This window comes from Leptonychotes weddellii, chromosome 12 (genome assembly GCF_054177405.1).
Source record: "Leptonychotes weddellii isolate Sample4059 chromosome 12, ASM5417740v2, whole genome shotgun sequence".
NCBI lineage: Eukaryota > Metazoa > Chordata > Mammalia > Carnivora > Phocidae > Leptonychotes > Leptonychotes weddellii.
Genome location: NC_138380.1, coordinates 16,222,130 through 16,242,932, shown reverse-complemented (window position 1 = coordinate 16,242,932; position 20,803 = coordinate 16,222,130). Strand labels below are relative to the sequence as shown.

General features: G+C 42.1%; 1 protein-coding gene across 2 annotated transcripts in view; it reads left to right on the top strand.

Annotated features, from left to right (window-relative positions):
- Positions 1-10,086: 10,086 nt before the first annotated feature.
- The window catches only part of CALD1 (caldesmon 1), a 177,563-nt gene continuing 166,846 nt past the window's right edge, over positions 10,087-20,803 (top strand). The window contains exon 1 of one of the 2 annotated variants that reach the window (XM_081800053.1): positions 10,087-10,327. The gene's annotated coding sequence lies outside the window, so the exon portion shown is untranslated. The remainder of the gene's footprint in view (positions 10,328-20,803) is intronic. The other variant, XM_081800055.1, reaches the window with a different exon arrangement.

Here is a 20,803-nt window from a genome sequence, read left to right as displayed (position 1 = left end):
TAATACTCTGATGAGCAGCCTTTTACCTGTCTCCTTGCTAAAGAATGTGAGTTTCCTGAGAAGATATACCTAAAAGTGGGATTGCCGGAAAACGAGGCATATGCTATGCTAAACATCACTGCCAAATCACTCTACAAAGTGAATGTACCAATTTACTTTCTGATCCAAAACACATAGGAATTTCTTTCTGCACATGACCAACATCATTTAGTTTTACAAGATTAAATGTTTTTTTTTTTTTCTTTACCAATTTGCTGGCTGTGAGCTGGTGTCAATGTTTTATTTATTTATTTATTTATTTAAAGATTTTATTTATTCATTTGACAGAGAGAGAGATAGCTAGAGCAGGAACACAAGCAGGGGGAGTGGGAGAGAGAGAAGCAGGCTTCCCGCCGAGCAGGGAGCCTGATGCGGGACTCGATCCCAGGACCCCGGGACCATGACCTGAGCCGAAGGCAGTCGCTTAACGACTGAGCCACCCAGGCGCCCTGGTGTCAGTGTTTTAACTTTCATTTTCCTGATTACTTATAAGGTCGAGCATCATCATTTCAAGGATTTTGGCCTTTGTGTTTTCTTGTCTGTGGATGATGTATCCTATTCCCATTTTTTATTGTGTTCCCTCTTTCTTTCTTCCTATTTCAGTTGATTTTTAGGCATTCTTTGATATTTTAGATTTTATTTTATTTTATTTTTTAAAGATTTTATTTATTTGAGAGAGAGAGAGAATGAGTGAGAGCATGACTGTGGGGGAAGGGACGAGCAGGCTTCCCACTGAGCAGGGAGCCCAAAGCAGGGCTCAGTCCCAGGACCCTGGGATCATGACCTAAGCCAAAGGCAGACACTTAACCAACTGAGCCACCCAGGTGCCCCAATATTCTAGATTTTAATCCTTTACTTTATACTTTGCACATTTCCTCTTGACTCATCTTTTCACTTTGTATACAGTGGCTTTTGTTGAACAGTAGTTTTTATATCTTAAAGTAACCAAACTTTAGTTTAGCTAAATTTCTTTAGTTTAATTCCCACTTAATATATACAAATATTAGTTAGCTTTTTCTTAGTAAAAACTGCTACAAAACCTCAGCGGCTTACAATCACAAGCATTTATTTCTTATGCTTTCTGTATAAGGGGCTGGGTCAGTAGCAACTCTGCGGGTCCCGGCTGGGCTCCCTAGCCCAGTGCAGCCCTTCGTGTCTCCTCATTCTGGAACCCAAGCTGAAGAGCAGACATGATCTGGGGTGTATCGTTTTCCTGTGCTGCTATAACAAATTACCACAAACTGGGTGGCTTAAAACAACAGAAATTTATTCTCCCATAGTTTTGGAGGCCAGGAGTCCAAAATCAATGTGTTGACAGGGTTGTTGGCTTTTTCTGGAGGCTCTGAGGGAGAATCTGTTCTGTGCCTCTGTCCTAGCATCTGGTGGTCACTGCAAACCTCAGCATTCCTTGGTTTGTAGATGCATTGCTCCAATCTCTGTTTCTGTCTTCACACCTGTCTACTCTGTGTCCTGTGTGTCTCAAATCTCCCCCTACCTTTGTCTTACAAGGATACTTGCCACTGGATGTAGGTCCCAGCTAGATAATCCCGTATGATCTCATCTTGAGATTCTTAACTGAATTACGTCTTCTAAGACCTCCCATTTCCAAATAGGGTCATATTTACAGGTTCCAGATGAGTGTATCTTCCGGTGGGGGCACCATTCAACCCACTCTGTGGGGCTTGTTATCGTGGCAAAGGGCAGACACTCAGGGGTAAAAACAGAACACGTGATGCCTCTTAAAGCTTCCACACAGAAGAGGCGCACCGTCACTTCTGGTACATCCCATCATTCAGAGCAAATCACAGTCCCAAGTCCTTCTACAGGGAGCACAGCAAAGCCACATGGCAGAATGTGAGTGTTTAATCCTACTGAAAGAGGAAGTGATTAGTTGGCTGCAGTAATCCAGTCTATCACAAATTACCTTATTTTTATTTTTTAAAAAGATTTTATTTATCCATTTGAGATAGACTGCCAGCATGAGTGGGGGGAGGGGCAGAGGGAAAGGGAGAAGCAGACTCCCCGCTGAGCATGGATCCAGAAGCAGGGGCTCAGTCCCAGGACCCTGAGATCATGACCTGAGCCGAAGTCAGATGCTTAACTGACTGAGCCACCCAGGGGCCCCTACCTTACTTTTAAAGTCAAATAATACTATGTGGCTTTTAACAAAAAGCAGTAGCCATCCATCCCACCCATTCTTATTACTGACCCCCCACCAAGCAGTGGCTCTCAACTTTTTCTCAGTCTCCTTTGCTGGGCTTTTAAGTGTTGGGGGTGTCAGTTTATGCAGCCTTCTCTTCACTGTTTGCATTCTTCCAGGTAACTTAGTCCAAGTTTCAAACACCATCTATAAATAGATGACTCTCAAATGTATACTTCAGGCCCCATCCTCTCCACTAAACATCAGATTTATAGATCACACTACCTATCTGCACTTCCGCTTAGATGCCTTTGGTCATCTTCATGTGCCTAAAATTATGTCTACTGTGATTCCCACACCTCCTTGCGAATCAACACTTCCCTCAGTGGTCCCCATTTCATTAAATAACACCACCCCTCACTCAGCTATTCAGCCCATAAAAGGACACATCCTTGATTCCTCTCTTTTTCTCACATCATCCCTCCTCCAAACCAGCAATGAGTCCTGACGTACCCCAAACCCAGTACTTTCGCAGCCCCCCCCCGCCCCCGGAGTCCAGGCCAGCACCTCCTGCCTATAAGGAGGCCACAGTTCCCCTGCTTCTATACTTGTTGTCTCACCACTTGTTTGATACAGGATGCCAGAGTAAATCTCCCAGTGACTTACCATCTATTGAGAACAAAACCCAAAGTCCTTACCGTGACCCCCAGGCTCTAGGTGATTTGCTCTGCTGTGATCCCTCCTCGACAATTACTCTGCAATCTTTCTTTTTTTTTTTTAAGATTTTATTTATTTATTTGACAGAGAGAGACACAGTGAGAGAGGGAACACGAGCAGGGGGAGCGGGAGAGGGAGAAGCAGGCTTCCCGCGGAGCGGGGAGCCCGATGCGGGGCTCGATCTCAGAACCCTGGGATCATGCCCTGAGCCGAAGGCAGATGCTTAACTGACTGAGCCACCCAGGCGCCCCGTAATCTTTCTTATTCTTTAGTATGTGCCTGTTGTATTCTTGTTCTTCTTTCATATTGTCCCACTGCTTCCTCCTTCATTTTATTTACCTCCCCCATGAAAACTTCTTCATAGAGGACTTCCCTGATTTTCTCTATTCCTTTGCAATTTCTTTATAGCACTTTCCACTGCCTGACATTAATATATTTATTAGTTAGTGTGTTTATCTGTCTCCCTCCATCAAAATGTGTTTTGTTCACAATGCCTAGAACAGGCCCTGGCATGTGGTAGACGCTCAATAAATATTTGTTCAATGAATGAATGAACTGTTCTATTTTTTGGGGGGGAGAGTGGTATTTGTTTTCGTGTCCCTAAATAATATGCTAATTCTACTATTTATTAAAATTTCAATAGTAGACATTAACTATTGATTTCCTGCTAAACAAAATGAAGGTTTAGCTCTCTTATCCACCATCATCCTACTAACATGTTCTTGCTCGTTATCCTCTGAATCTAATTGCATCATTGTTCTGGTGAAATCAATATGTAGTATTTACATTAGTATGACTGTGTAAATTTTTCTCACAGTTGAACTATATAGTGTACCATGATCACTTTTCTTTTCTCACACAAACATCTTATTTTTCCTAAAATTACAATGACCTCAATATTACATTTACTTATTTTCCATGTACCTATCACAAATGCTTTCCCGAGAAAATATCAGGTAATCTGTCTGCCTGACTTTCCGGAAAATGTCCTTCCTGGAGCCCTCTGCTTCAGTCTCTACTGGTTGCTTTTTGGACCAGCTGTTGTCTTGGAATTGTCCTTCACTGTCATCATGGGACCACGCTTCACCTCTGTCATGGGTGTATACTATTTTCTGATCCTTATCTTCTGTCTTGGTTTCTAGTTTCAACCCCAACTTTTTTTTTTCCCTTTGGGTGGAAGATACAACCCCAAGAACTTGATAACTTCAGAATTAAATGTTTTCATTCATTATACAGGATGCCCAGTGGGCCCTTTGAATCTAGAAACTTGTGTCCTTTAGTTTTGGGAAATTTTAATGTTTTATTTCTTTGATCATTTCCTCCTCACAATTTTCTCTTTCCTCTTTTTCTGGAACACTCAGATGTTGGGTTTTGATTGATTCTCTAATGTTCTTTTCTCTCCTTTTTTCCATCTTGTCGTTTTCTTCAAATTTTCTGGAAGTTTTTTTTTTTTAAGATTTCATTAATTTATTTGAGAGAGGGAGAGGGAGAGAGAGAGTACGTATGAGTGGTGCAGGGGAGGGAGAAGCAGACTTCCTGCCGAGTGTGGAGCCTGACTTGGGCTCAATCCCAGGACCCTGAGATCACGACCCAGGCTGAAGTCAGACGTTTCACTTGACTAAGCCACCCAGGCGCCCTTGGAAGATTTTTTTTTTAACTTTATCTTCCATTTCTTGAATTGAATTTTTATAACATTCTGCCATAGTATTTTTCATTTACAAGACTTCTTTTGTCTTCTCTGAAAGTGCCTTTTAAAAGCATCTTTCTCATTTGTTGGCTGTAGCATCTTCTCTTAGCTCTCTGAGAATAGTAATTACAGTTTTCTTCTGTTTCTCACCTTGCTTCTTTTTCCTCTGAGTTTTTTTTCCTGTTGTTCAAGTCTCTCTTTCAGAGCCTCTCCTTAACTTGATGTTCATATTTAAGAGCGAAGGGCTAAATAGCCAATTGGGAGTTCCTGTGCACAAGTTCACGAAAGGGCCTTGGTCAATGAGCCAGATATTTCAGGGGTCCCTCAGTGTCTGTGCCTTTAGTTTTTTTCCCTAGGCATGCCAATTTCCCTGGAGTGGAATCCTACAATTTCCTTTCTGCAGGGAACAAACCTGACTATGCCCTAGGAGCCCTGCAGAGTGAGGAGACTGGGGGTATTCCAGTGTTCACAGAGTATACTTTCATTTAAATTTTGTTTTTAGTACGAAGCCTCTTCCCTGCCCACTGCTTTGCCTGACGTCCTGAGGGCAGCACTTCTCTTCAGAGAATAAACTTTCAGCTTCTGTCTGATTGAAAGAGAAGTGTTCACTGTGTTGTATAGGGGGTGGGGGGGCTTCTAGATCTGGGTTTTTAACTGTTCCATACTCAGATTTTTTCTTTTTTAAAAGATTTTATTTATTTATTTGACAGAGAGAGACACAGTGAGAGAGGGAACACAAGCAGGGGGAGTGGGAGAGGGAGAAGCAGGCTCCCCGCCGAGCAGGGAGCCCGATGCGGGACTCGATGCGGGACTCGATGCGGGACTCGATCCAGGGACTCGATCCAGGGACTCCAGGATCATGACCCGAGCCGAAGGCAGTCGCTTAACCAACTGAGCCACCCAGGCGCCCCCTACTCAGATTTTTAACCAAGCCTGCTTTCTGCTCCATCTTCACCCTCAGAAATTCCTGGGGCTTCCAAATCCTGTTTTTCCTGGTTCTGAGGCCGGAGTTGGCTTCTTTCTCATCCAATGGCCTTCCACTCCACAGGCCAGAGTTCAGTTTCTTACTTCTGCTAAATCACTTACCAGCCATTCGTCCATTTTCCATATTCCAAAAGTTGGCTGACATCTAGAGCCTGTGTTGACTCCCTTCCAGTATTCTTTGCCTTGTAGGATTTACTGATGATTTTTTATTTCTGTGCTATCGTTTTGATGGGGTTTGGGAAGGAGCAGAAGTAAACGAGCATTGTGAATGAAATCTGCCCCATCTAACCACCTACTCAAAATTTTCAGTCTTTCATCTGAAGTTCTGTTTTTTATGATTGAAAAATCCTTCCACACCTCATCATAAAAGTACTCATCTGCAATTTTTCCTAGTCATTTTAAAGTTTTGTTTTTCAGGTAATCTAGTTCTTTTAGTGTGGGGTGGGAATTTTGAATCTAATTTTACTGTTTCTATATAATCGATGGTGGCCTTACCATTAATAGGAGAGCTTACCCTTTTTTCCCTGATTGGAGTGTCTCTGCTATTACTTCAGAAGTGTCCATATATGCCTGGGGCTGTTTCTAGGGTTTCCACTTTATTCTACTTATCTATTTGTCTATTCAGGGCAATAACACTCTTAATTAGAATTGCTCTATAAAAACCTTAGTACTTATTTTTAGATCTTTACTTTTCCATATGAATTTTAGGATTGTTTTGTCAAGTTCTACAAGGTATATCATTTAGGGATTTTAGTTGGAATAATAAATGCATAGGTTAATTCAAGGAGAATTTACATCTTTATAATTTTGAGGTTTGCCATTGGTAAAAGTGACATATTTCACCATTTATGCAGGCCTTTTATGTCCTTAAATCCAGCTCTGCAATTTTCTTGCACTATTGTGTTACATTTATTCCCAAGTAATGCACACTTTTGTTATTAATATGAATCATCTATTTTCCATTATATTTTAAAATTAGAGACAGCTGGTTACAGGAACTCTGGAGTTTTGCATACTGAACTTGATTCCAATAATCTTGCTAAACTCCTTTATTAATTCTAATATATTTGTTGATTCACTTGAACTTTTTACCCACATGATCATATCATAGCAAATAAAGACATTTGTTTTATTTCTAATTCCAATAGTTCTTATTTCTTCTTTTTCTTTCTCTTGGTTAGGACCTCCAGCCCCCCTTTTTTTTTTTTTAATTGTAGAAGAGATGGTTGGCATCCTTGCCTTTTCGTTGATTCTAATGGGAATACTTTTACCATTTCACCATTAAGATGATGTTTGCTATAGTTTTCTGGTAAAGGTCTCTTATTATATGTTTAGAAAGATTCTGATGCTGGTTTTTCAAGAGCTTTTTTTTTTCAGTATGTGATTGCTAATTTTACCAAGTATTATTCTTTGTCTATTGAGACAATCTTTCTCTTTTTTTTCTACTTTTTAACTTTTAAATTGCCAACATTGAATAATCTATCGCTAGATTTTCAGGTTTTGACCATCTCTGCATTGGCGTTGTCTTGTTTTACATTTGTTGGATTCAGTGCGCTAATTGTTTTCATCTAGGTTCATAAATACACTTAGTATAATTCCCTTCTTTTTGTGCTGTCCTTGTTGTCCAGTTTTGGTATCAACATTTTACCAGTCTGATTTTATTGTTTTCTAAGCTTGAGTTTCTGGAAATACTTCGTTTGAGTAAAAGAAGATGTGTGTGTGGAGGGGGTGGATTTTGCTGCCTTTCAAAATGTTAAGAAGATCTGTTTTTTTCAATAAAGCAAATATTTTAAGCTGGAAAAAATGTATTTTCTTTATGGAATTAAATGAAGTGATTTTAATTTTGAATGAAAAAAGGTGTGGCCTGCTTTTACTTTTCCCAAACTGACTTACAAGCAAAATTTAATTGCCCACTGCTGATCTACGTGATTGCAAATACTCAGTTGGAACTGAAAAAAATACGAGTCATCCAGATGTTTCCAAATGTCTCTTTAGAGTTGTTATGGTTTGATTAGGTAGATATATCCTATGCTGGACAAGCTGTTCTTTATCTGGGATGGTCTAAGTGGGAAATATATCCCACAAAAATTTCCCGTATAAATCATGTGTATTTTTAGTGTTGTTTACAAATGACTTCTGGAAAAAGCAAATACTATGAAAGTGAAGCTTCCCGTGGCAGAGATTGGCAACATATATTTCTTTCTTTCTTTTTTCTAATGAAAATTTGTTAAATTATCCTTCCAACCATATGGTTCTTCCACAGTGTCCATTTTCAAATACATAAAAAAGGCTGAACGGTTGCTCATCCACTATACCCTGAGTAGGAGGTATTCAGAATTTATCTAGGGAAGCATACTTCTTTTTTCTAAAGACAGAACCCCAAAATATTTAGCTATTTATCTTCTAAAAACCATGCAAAATGCATGCCCTTTCTATGTTTCCTGCTGATAATATTTTCCCCATTTGTAGTGCAACTTTTCTTTCCTCTGGAAAGCTGGTACTTATTTTGTTCATAGATTGCAAATTATGCCCTGATGCTGTTTCACCAAAAGGCATTACTCACACAAGCGGGAAGAATGCGGCTTAGGATTGAATCAGCAGTGGCCATGGAAAACAGTGCATTAAAACAGGCCTCACTGAGTCACAGACCATAGAGCCTAGAGATCCCGGGCACCAAACATCTCTGGACACAGGTCATATCTTCACACATACGTCACCAACTGAGTTGTTTTCAGAAGTCATTGATGTCTGCACTGCAGCATCTCCAAACTCAGCAGTTTACCAGACTGGGAACTATTCTTCTGTTTTTACAACCTGTCCAGATATGGGACAGCCCCAGTAGCAAAACTAGTTGTGTTCCCAAAGTTTATTTCCAAATCATTCATTTGGGATCAGAAAACATTTTCCCATAGGAACAATTTTATAAACGGTGGTGCTCCACGAATGCCTGGTTGAGCCACAGGGTCCTTGAAATGCTGCGTTGGCTGTACTATTCCCACCAGCCATTATTTATTCGTTTGCCTGGGAAAGTGCATTCTGAGTTCTAACATGGGATGCCTGAAGTGCACCTCTCACTCGGCCTGGCAGCCTTCTCTGTCGCTTTTTTAAGGCTGTGCTGCAATAGCAGTTGGGAAGAGGGGATAGGCAACCTTCCCAAGAAAGAGATGAGCGTAGGGTTGATATAGATGCCTCTGGGTAACTCGCTAATTAATGCTGGAGGGCTGAAGAAGGAAACCACCGTGTGGATCAATTACTTCCCAAATCTTCTGTGTAAGGCACAAAGGGGCAGGGACTTCTTCCTAAGTAGAGATCGTTTTTAAGTCAGATCTTCATAAAGAGGTAAAGGCTTATATGGTAAAAACCTAAGGTTTTTGGAGACCAAGCTTGTGGACTTGTAGTTAGCCAGGGAAAATATCTTAAAGTCTTCTTGGTCAGGGATGAAACAGTTGCCAAACACACCAAACACATAGCAACACTGAGACAGTAATCTCTCACCTGGCCTGACAAATAGTAAGTGCACATAATGTTTTGTTGTTGTTGCTGTTGAATTAAATACTGATTGACTAATTGAGTGAATTCTTTATCGAAAAGTGCAAGAGCACAGATTGTATGCACACGTGGGCCAGTGAATTTCATTCTGATTCAGCATCTCCTAAATCTGTCCCTCTCAAAGCACACAATGAAGACTTGGTTGGAGCACTTTGGAGAAGTCACTAGAACAGCAGAGTCATCTCTGTGGGCATGTGCATCGTCTACACCAGCCCCAAAGGAGGTGCTGGGTCTCTTCACACCCTCTCTGTTGTGCACAGTTGCTAGCAATGTCTCCCTGTTGCCAAATCCGAGGGAGGTGGAGAGGGGGTGATGTGGGAAACCAATGGCGATCGCCAAGCCCGTAGGACCCTGCCTCGCTGAGTTTCTGGCGCTACACTTATTCTGGAAAACATTACTTACTAAAAAAGACCTCAGCTTTTTTTGTCAGTTGTTTTTATAACACATGTAGACATATTTTTAGGGGGCTGTGCCTCTTTCAGGTTAGAATTTAGTCTGTACACCAGACCTGGGTCCTGGCCATTGCAGGCTTTAACACTGTATAACAATTTAATTTCATTTTATATCCACAGCTACTTTTAAAGGAACTATGCCATTAGGGCTCCCTCAAATAAAAAAAACCTTCCTCACCCCCACGCCACCAAACTTAACGGACTGCTCACTTTTAAGTTTCATAGACTGTGCTTTCTTTTTAAAGTTGCATCTGCGTTCTACAAGACAGCCTCTTTCTCCAAGATTAACATTTCTTATGATTGTTCCTGACAATGGATTCACTTCCAGAGGCCCTGCTAAGGATAACCAAAAAAGGGCATGTAGCTGGCTGGTTTTGGCAGCCTGCACGCAGTTTCAGAGCTTTTTCGGTCTTGGTTTTTCTGATGAGTGATTTCCTGAGCATGCCTAGGGAATGACAGGCATCTGCACAGGCAGGCTGCGTCCACTTCGGCTGGCCTGGCCGGGTGTCGTCATTGGCTGCCCGATTAGAAAAACTACAGGACAATGCATACCGCCGACTGCCGACTGTAAACATAGGGGATATGTGTTCACTTAGCACGGGCTTCTGGGAGGGGCTAAGGAAGGGCGGTCTGGAGTTTTATTGAATAGAGCCGTGTGTATTAGGCTGCCTGCCTGCCTGCCCTCTTGCTGTGCTCCTGCTAGAGAAATCAGTCCTTCCTTTCCGACTGAGTCCCCAGGAAGAAGGTGCAGCCTGCGAGGTAAGCCACAGAGGGCTTTTCTTTTAATCTCTTCCAGAGAGTCTGGGGGCTTTCTCTGGGCTTCACTCAACATTCTTGCTTAAGGTAGCTGGAGATGCAGGATTGTAAAAGCCAAGAAACCATGCGAATTCTCAGAGCCAGACTGGGCTTTGCTGCCCTGCAGATGTTCCCGGAAGACAAACAGGATGAGATTTCAAGTTCTGTTCTTGGAGTTGGGACGAGAGGAGAGCTCACGTAGAGATGTATACTCAGGGACCACCGGCAACCTTGATAAGGAAAGCCTTTTGTTTAGGAGTGCCACAGGGACTGTATCTGATAGCCACAGGCCAGGGTCAACAGGCGGGCGTGCTCATGTGCCCACACCAGTGGTCTCTCCTGCATCTTTTATTCCCAGACATCTAAAGAGGTTTTACTTTAAAAATAACTTTTTAGGTTAATGAGAAGCCAAAAAAGTAATGGTTTTTAACCAAAGCCATTTGCAGATTGTTCTGCTACCAGTTTTTAAGGCTGGACTTCTAGAGCTGCAAGGAAATAAGGTCAGAGGTGGAAAGAGCGTTTAGCACCAGTTGGGTTAACGTAACTGACCTGATATTTGCCAAGACAGGAAGATGCCTACCATGATCTGTTTCCTATAAAACCTAATAATGAGAGAATGCGTGTGCTAGTGGGTGTGTTTTTAGAAATCACGTTTAACATCCTACCAAGCTGTTCCTTAAGAAATCTTATTTTCTGTTTGGAAGTGTGCCTGTGAGTAGAGAATGTGAAAAGATGTAGTTTTGCAAAGGTGTTCCAGAAAGGGAGGAAGCAGGCTTTCATCTCAACATAGTCACACATATTTGGGCATCTTAAACAGTAGTACAAGGCAGCCAGGTGGTAGTAGCCTGGAATTCCTTTTAGAAATTGCTGGTTGTAAAGGGTGAGGGAATTCTAGTGCTATGGTAATACATGTTCAAAAAAAGTGGATGAGAACAAAGTACTTGGTATTCATAGATCCCTTCTGTTAACAGGGCTATGCAGATGGACTTGTAAACTGGAATAGTAAAATCTTTCTAATGTATTTGGCAAAACCAGGCGTGTAGGGCTAGAGCTTAAGTGAATACGAGGTGGTATGTGGCAAGAAGGGCAAGTCTGATCATTTTAAAATAAACTTGGATATTAAAGGTTTTCGGCTCCACATGACTGAATTGGATTTTGTTCTGTCAAGTGAGGTGGTTTTGTGTTGAGATTCATTAAATAATCTTTTCTCTTTGTATTTAGAAGTTTAGGGATAATTTTCTTGAGAATGCCTCTCTCTCCTCCTAGAAGTGATATATGAGAACAGAGTTCCCTGTGAATTTCTTTTCCTGGAACAGTTCTGAGTAAGTGTGGGGGAAAGGGCTGCAAGCGAAAGCTATAGTTTGATTATTGTCCTTCCCTCAAAGAGATCAAGTTCCAAACTATTTTCACAGTGTTTTTAATGTCAATCAAAATATGGAGAGCAATTTCTTTTTCAACTGTTCTCTAAACCATGTAGGGAATGCAGTTTGGAAGGAAATCTATAATCTTGGGATTTGCGGATAAATTCCATTTTGAAACCAACATCTCCAAATCCCTGAAAGTTCAAACTCTGCTGCCACCACGCTCCCCTCTCTTCCTTGTGCGCGCCCCATTCCCCGACAACCACAAAAACACATTTTTCAAAATAAGTGTTGTACTCTCTGTAGTGATGTGCTGGAGCAAGGGGATTTGCTGTTTGACTTTATATTGAACTTTGGGCAGCTCTTGGTGCTACTTTCCTCCAGCTGAATATTAGCTAGAACACAGCTCCCCAATTGGGGAGGTACATGGAGCATGATGAAACTGCCATGCAAAAACTTTCATTTTAATAAAATCATTTTAATAAAGAGAAGTACAATGGCAAAGGTCTAGAATAACAAGTCACTAATAAAAAATTGATCTCAGTACACACAAGGAATGCACAGTGGATGGGTCCATAGGTGACATGCTAGGTTGTTTCCACTGGCTCAAAGCCAATGGAATAAGTAGAATAAATTAAATAATTCAGATCGAAAATTTGCTTTAAATAAATATGCAATTCTTGCATTAAAGTTAAGAGGAGAACCAGGTTCAAACTGCAGCTTAAAGGCTTTAAATGAGATACATAAAAGCATACCTGATGCTGAGGCTATTAACAATTCTGATTGGCTCCTGTGGCCTGAGCATTTCCTGTTCTGTGGCAGATGGAATAGGTTGGTCCTGAGTGCAGCCTGGGTATTCTCTGGTCTGATAAGCCTAAAATGCACCTCAGTAGGCCTTTCCTTAAAAACACATATAGTTGGGGCGCCTGGGTGGCTCAGTTAAGCGTCTGACCCTTGATTTCGGCTCAGGTTATGATCTCAGGGTTGTGAGGTCACCCTGCGTCAGGCTCCACACTGGGCAGGGAGCACACTTGAGATTCTCTCTCTTCCTCCCTTCGCCCAATAAAAACAAACAAAAAGAACCCCCACATATAGCTGTCATGGAGACAACCTCATGGTATCTTCATGGTAGCAGGGCTGCTCATCAGTGATTCTTCAGCAAGACAGAAAAGTGACGTAGAGATAGGCATGTAAGGGAATTAGCTCAATCCCCATCTGCCTGCAGTCTATCACATGTCTTGGAAATGTGGTGGGGTGAGGCCATGGTCGGGGGACGGGGAAAATGCTGACAAAGTGGTATGTAAATAGCATGGTAGGCCTAAGGAGGAGGTTAGATGCTGCCAAAGAATTTTCAGACTTTAAAAGAGTTTTCTGGGTAAATTCTCTCAGAGCCTGAAAATAGAACCATTAGATCCTTACTGAAAGTCCTTCATCTATCACGCTAATCCAAGTTTGTCATTAGAGAGATGCCCATAGGTTCTGAGTCCTTGGGTAATTTAAAAAGATACTTGTAGCTCAGGCTAAACTCAGGAGCACTGCTATGAGAGCTCAGTCCCAGCACTGGTTCCCCTGTTCAGATAGCCCAGACCTTTGAGGAAGCCATTAACTCTTTGACCTCATGTGTGCAATGGGCATTATGATGCTTCTCCTACCTCCCATAGTGGTTAAAATGTCCAAATGAGATGAGGCTGTTTGCCGCTCTTTTCTGTAGGCTATATACTCCAAACTGTGTATAATTTGAGGCCTCTGGACATTAGGCTCATCTTGACTGTATCCTCCGCTCCTTGCCTAATATCCCTGATTATCTACTCCTTCCTCATATTTGAGGACCTTTGAGTGGTACCTTGTGAATCCTAGTTCTTTCTAGAACCCTGAGTCCTGGGAATAGTGGTCTACCCCAGTGTTATCTAAACTTTAGCTTTGGTGATCAGACACCAGGAGAACACAGATATCAGGAGGCAGAATAAGATGGGTTATCAGTGGTACAAGGCCATATCCAGGAACCAGGAAATCTGAAGATCCAGTTGAGTAGAAGACCAATGACAAGGTGCTGACAACAGAAAGGCCTTAGTAAATGAGGCAGCTTCTCTGCCTCTAGCCAAAAGCATGGAACTAATCCCAGCATGTCAAGCCTGGGTCTTGTAGAGAGGATGAGGTAATCAGGAGCACCTGGCTGTGGTTCCTGTTGGTATTGAGACCAGACTGCTCCATGGATCTAACCCCCCCCCCGCCCCCATTTCCCTCAATCTTTAGTATCCCCAGCTGGCTCTCCTGGGACTGATCCTTGGTGGCCTCCCTAATTTCCCTACCCCCAGTCCTCTGTCTCTACCAGCTCCCCTAGCTCCTCCATCCCCAGGCCAAACAAGGCCTTTCCTGATGCAACACTGACAATCTGCAGTGCCCCAGCTTTAGGGTGAAGCCCAGAGACTAGCAGAAGGGTCAAGCCCAGTTATGTTCAAGATAGGGAAAAGCCTCTTCACTTTTTTGGGCAGAGGGAGAAAAGTTAGAGCAGACAGAGTAGATGTTGAAGCAGTTTCTGTGGAAAAAGAATCACTCTGCCTCTCACCCCCAAACTCACAGTTGGCTGGCAGTGAGTGAGGGTGGGAGGAGGACAGGAAGAAAAGGATGGCTGGGCGCAGGAGGGAGAGGTGATGGCGTAGCCTTGTCAGTTGTTCATCCCTCCCTTGTGGTTGCTGTAGGTACCTCTGAAAGCTGATAAAAACTCTAAACCCTTGCGGTCCCTTGTGACGCCACCTTTTGTGATTGACAGGTGAGAAACCTTGAGCTGGGGGAGGTTGGGGTGGGGAGTGAGGTGAAGTCTTGATTTCCATTGGAGACAAGGGTGGGTGGGATCAGAACATGAGTGGAGGTGTCCTTCCTTGTTTCCCAGATTTTCTGGAGGAAGAAAGGATGGTGTGAATACAAAGATACATAGAAGGCCCCCATTGCATATGGCCCCCATTGCAAAGAAAAGGAGATCATCTCTAGATAAGCAGTTTTCTGTGGGGAGCTTGTAGGAGCTGGAGAAGCTGGGACAGGCTGCTGCCAAGCATGTGCTGAGAGAGCAGCATGAGCTTAAGAAAAGGATTGCTAGGTAGCAGTCAAGGAATAATTGAAAGAAAGTACTGGGTGGGGGGAGATATTTTAAATGAATTGAGTGTTCTTAGTAAGCACTCATTTTAGTACATGGCTTTTGTTTATATATATATTTTAGTGATGGATAACTTCAAGATAAATTGCTTTTTAATCACTTCCTGAGGCTTCTGGCATTGTTCTGTGAATATACGGATGAAAACACTTGGCTGTAAGGAAATCATCTTACTTGGAAAGTGCTTGGAAAGTACTTTTGGAGTACTTTTATATGGACATGTTAAGTAGGAATATATAATTAGTTCCTTTGACACCCACATGTAACATTCCCTCTCGCTTGTCTCAACCTGGGGACTAGGCAGATTTCACCTGTGTGCTAAAGATGGGCCGGACCAGGGAAAAGTGCCCAAGGGGTCCAAGGGCCAGAAGCATCGAGGACATTAGTTCCACTGGGGTTAGGAGGGCTAAGCCAGAATGGATATAAAGTACAACAATGGACTAATGTGTGAATCACAACCAGCTAAGTAAAAGTAGAACAGCAAAAATCAAAAGGCAGGCGGAGGTTTAGAAACCAAAAGCCTGTTTAGCAAGGCAGTGTGCAGACAGGTACGGTAACATGGGTGAGAACACCTGGCACAGTGTTCAGAACAGAGAAACCCTATGTTAATAGGCTGCGGTAGCTCAAGTAAAGGGACAGGATTATAAGATACATATGGGGGTGGGGGGAGGGAGTGCCTGGGTGGCTCAGTCAGTTAAGCACCCACCTCTTGGTTTTGGCTCAGCCATGATCTCATGGGTTGTAAGATCGAGCCCCGCCTCGGGCTCACTCTCAGTGGGGAGTCTGCTTGAAGATTCTTTCCCTCTGCTCCTCCCCCAACTTGCACACACATGTACACGTGTGCATGCATGTGCGCTCTCTCTCAGATAGATAAATCTTAAAAAAAAGATACATATGGAATAATAAAGGGATGGAATCACAAGAGAATCCAAGAACAGAAGCCATGATAGGACCAGGATCCATAGAGAATAGGGTTGGAATCAAGGTGGGTCAAAGTATCTCAGCAGAGGTCTATGTGCCTCCATTAATGTAACTCAGCTGCAGCACATGTGACTGCTCCTTTCTGCTGTTCTACAGACTGGAAAGTTCCTTCTGTGCTTCCTGGTCAAATTCTGAGAGGAGACCTGAGTGGGTCGGCTGATAACTATGGTCTTTGGCAAATCCCTTAGCAGGAGGATATCAAAGGTTACTGGCATGCTTATGGGTGGATTACCAGTGGGACTGACAGCAGTAGTCACATCACCTCTGGGGAAAAGAAAAAGCTCAGTGGGCAGTTTTAGTTAGAAGAGAGAGTTAGGCATGGAAGGCAAATTAGCTGAAATGTCCAACAGCTATCAATGAATGTCATTCCAATTTTTATGTGACTGAATTCCTGGAGAGGCAAACACTTAATATCAGGGTCATACGGTACTTGATGACCACTTTGGCACTGCCCAATGAACTGATCTTAAGGGAGGTTAGCTGGGAAGCTTGCACCCCTGATAATTGAAAAGATAAGAATTATCCATTTGAGAAGGATTCCAAAGAAAAACACTTGAGTGTTTTTGTTGGCAGGAAACTTGTTATGAGTCATAGGTGTGCTATGGCTCCTCCCAAACTAAAGCAATCTTTAAAATTCAATAAATAATGATTTATAATTATAACAAATAAAAACTACATCTCAATGTAGATTACAGTACTTCATAAACTTACTGCATAAAAGCTAGTGTACCCAATCAGTGAAAGTTTCCGTTCTCTGCAGTGTTTGTAGTATAATCTTTCATTCACTGGACACCTGTCTCGATGTCTATCAGGGGAAGTAAAACAGAACAAAACAAGACAACATGCTCTGTTCTGGGCTTGTTCTTCAGAGAAGCATTCACACGTATGCCTCCAGGAATGAGTGTCAGGGACCAGAGAGGGTCAGGAGAACAGAAGATGAGAAATAGATGAGGGATCTAATCCCAAAAGAAGGAAAATCAGGGCCACGTGGATGTCTTCAAATATTTGGAGTACTTTTATATGGAAAGGGGAGAAGGCATTCGTGTTTCTCAAGACAGAAGAACTGAATACATGTTATCCTATATTTCTAAAGCTGGGCAGGGTCTTAGGAGGCATTTAGCCCAGGAAGCACAGATCATTTTCCATCTGTTTGCCAGCTCCAAACAATTGGTAGCGACCACCTGGAACAGTGTGTTGAGAAGGATTCTGAGGCTGAATCCCAAGCTCACTGGGGGCAACAAATGCTCTCACTGACAGTGATGTCTGTTGTGGAAGAAAAGGGACATTGCTACTCAGGTGCCATGTATTTCACATCATCGATGTAGTCCATGGGTTCCTAACCTCTGTACCTTGGATCCTGGGGAGGACACAAAATTATTGCAAGAGGTGAACAAATCCATATATGCAGCAAATGGTTTTGATGTATAGTAAATAATACATCTTACATAATACATGCTACTATTTTCTAATTATATAGATGCATTATGATGATAAAATGTCAATTTACTTAAAAGAGTTACTGAATTCATAGTAGTTTTGGTATTGTGTTTTCTCAGTCATTGCACTTAAAACATATAATTATATTACGTGGAAGTTGGGACAAGAAATTTAGGATTTTAAGAAGAAATTCTTTAAAAAAAAGAACTAGTGATTTTTCATTTTCCAGACACTAAAGCCTAGCCACATCAAGTAAAATTATACATGCATTTGTAGGTTTCTTTGATTAATGTCAGTAAGATTTATAAGGGCAGGAAGCATCTTTTTTTATTATTATTATTAACATATACCCAGTTCCTGGCACATCGCAGAAGCCCAATATCTGTTGAATGAAAGAACAAACCCAAGTGACTTGACCAAGGTCTCCCAGTTAATTAGTGGCAAAGGTGGTTCTGGAAAACACAGCTCCTAAGTCCCAGGCTGCTACCTATTTCAGTCCACTGGATTGCTTCTCCTGAAAGAAGCAAGAGAGACTGTCCCATTTTAACAGTTCAGGGATTTCGATTATACAACACAGCCTGATTTGCTTATAATCTATAGTCCAGTAGATCTTAACCAGCGTCTTAATCAGGATCAACTGTAGGGCTTTTTGAAAACATAAATCCCTGAGTCCCCATCCCCTGGAGACTGTGATCCAGTAGGTCTAGAGCAAGGTCCAGCATCTGTAGTTTGTAAAAACTCGCTGGTGATTCTGCTAAAATACCTTGGCTCAGAAACAATTCTGTACATCTCTGCTTAAAATAATTTATAGTAGATATATGGCGTAACTTATTCCTCAGAAGCCTAGTTGTTTAGTTTTGAGTAATTTCTTTCTGAAAGTTACAGCTGTATATTCCAAATAATCAGTTTTCCCGAAGAATCTCTTTGGAAGAGCTAGAATATTTATCTGAAAATTCCTCCAGCTTCCCATACTCTTTTGGTTTGCGCACAAAGCTATCAACCCTGTCAACCCTGTAAGGTCAAGCTTTCTGATGAGATTTCCAGTGTTTGCTTTTGTAAAGCATTGGAAATGTGGCAAGAAGAAAATTTCTCATGGTATTTCCACTTCCTGTTCCAGCCACCATTACTAAGTGAAATTTAGGCTTTGGGGGAGGGGTGAATTGAGGGAAAAAAATCTCTTTTAAGTATTTCTGTCCTTAGGATGTTTGTTTAGGTTACTTTAGGTATTTAACTTACCAGGAAAAACAGAAGATGTTTTTCTCTGTTCTCAGCCTTGGGGTAAGAAATGTACAAATCCTGAGCGGAAGAGGGGAGAAGCTCCCTCCACCCTCACCCTACCTCTCCTCTGAGGCCAGGGCCATCATAGCCTCTGGCTTAGACGTTTCCAGGGATGGCCCTTTCAGAAGCATGTGAGCCCTAAGAGACAAGAGGCCTCAGGTGAATGCTTTTGCAGAGCTGAAAATCCATCTCTAGGGTCTTCCTTTACTCAGTAGTCAGGAGTTACATCCTGAAGATGTAACCTACACAGAAGAAGCTATCATATTCAGGGCAGCAAGTACATAAATTATACTCACTAAGGATTGCAGAGCTAAAAGTATCTCTGCATGAGTAATGTGGTCCAATAAGAATGCCAGAATTGCTACTTATTTGTACAGATGCTGCTTGGTTTACAGAGCAGTGCTTCCACTGTGTACATGAAGGCAGTACTTGCTGGAGAAGAGCAGCTAAAAAGGAAGTAGATGAGGATCCACATGCATAATGACATCACACCGCCTGGGTCTCATTTCCCTCTGACACTGTCCCCCCTCTCCATGCACCCGAAACAGTAGTGTGGAAAGCCAGCGCATACTAGCTCCCAAAAGCCAACTGTTAAGTTTTTAAGATTTTGAGGACTGGCTGTTAAACATAGTCATTATTAGAAATTAACATATATCAACTGACAATTAATTATATTAAAAACCAAGGTAATAAATACTCAAAACTCATTCCTTCCTAATTATTATGTTTTATTATTATCTGTGCTCTGGAGGTTAGTTACATTTATTGTGTCTGTATGAGGGAAATACCACTGAAATTAGCAAATGCTACAAATCAGAGCCCAGGCCCAGAGCTTGTTGTGAAACATTTCCTAGCACACCTAAGGTATCGGGTTGATAAAATTAGCCTCTACGCAGGACAGCCGATCAGAATACCTCTGTTATTTTGTTGCATGAAGATTCATAATGTATGCTTACGATTGTATATTTATTTGCTTACTTGCTGATTATTTCTTATGCTCTAGAACATAAGTGCCATGAATCAGGGACTTTGGGTTTTTCAATGCTGTGACTTGAAACTAAAAACGTGCCTCACCCCATACATAGTAGAGAGTTAAATGAGTAAAGAAATAAATGTCCAGGGGCGCCTGGGTGGCTCAGTCGTTAAGCGTCTGCCTTTGGCTCAGGTCATGATCCCAGGGTCCTAGGATCGAGCCCCGCATCAGGCTCCCTGCTCAGCCAGGAGCCTGATTCTCCCTTTCCTGCTCCCCCTGCTTGTATTCCCTCTCTAGCTGTCTATCTCTCTGTGTCAAATAAATAAATAAATAAAATCTTAAAAAAAAAAAGAAAGAAATGTGCACAATTTATTTCTTACTGATAAGAAAGCTGAAGCCAGTATTCATGTTTGAACTCATTGATTCCTAATTATATTATTACTTAGTGCTTACAACAGTGCCCGGCACGTGCTAAGTAGCATCTAGGTGTTTATTAGATAAAAATCAAACAAGTAATCTCCATACAACAACCACATTTACAGATGAGCAAACTGAGTTACGACTCGGTTAAGTGACATATCTAAGGTCACAAAGCTAGAAAGTGGCAGAGCCAGGATTCAAACCTGGATAACCTGGCTCCATAGTCCACACGCTCAGCCACCAAGCTGTGCTGCGTACTGCTAATTACTCCAACGATGGAGAACACTGGTTTGTGTGTGGCTCTGGAGGTGAGACCCATTGGAGCACACACTTTGGAATCTGGAAGACTTGAGTTTGAATCTTAAATTGACTATTTCCCCGCCCTGTTTCTTTACCTATAAAAAGGGGATTATTATTCTTCCACTTTTTATTTTTATTTTTTTAAAAGATTTTATTTATTTATTTGACAGAGAGAGACACAGCGAGAGAGGGAACACAAGCAGGCGGAGTGGGAGAGGGAGAAGCAGGCTTCCGTCTGAGCAGGGAGCCCAATGCAGGGCTCGATCCCAGGACCCCGGGATCATGACCTGCTTAACGACTGAGCCACCCAGGTGCCCCATTCCTTCACTTTTTAGTTATTATAAGGATTAGAAATAATGTCTCTAAACTGCTTTGTACATGCTGGCACTAAATTAAAAATCATCAGCTATCAGCTGTGATACCATGAGCCGATCTGTAGGCATGCATTCCCGTTAGTCTCCACGCCCCGAGCCACACTCTCCCAGCTTGGCTACTTCGTGGTCATGATGTAGATGGAGCAAAAGAAGCCACCTTCTTTCATG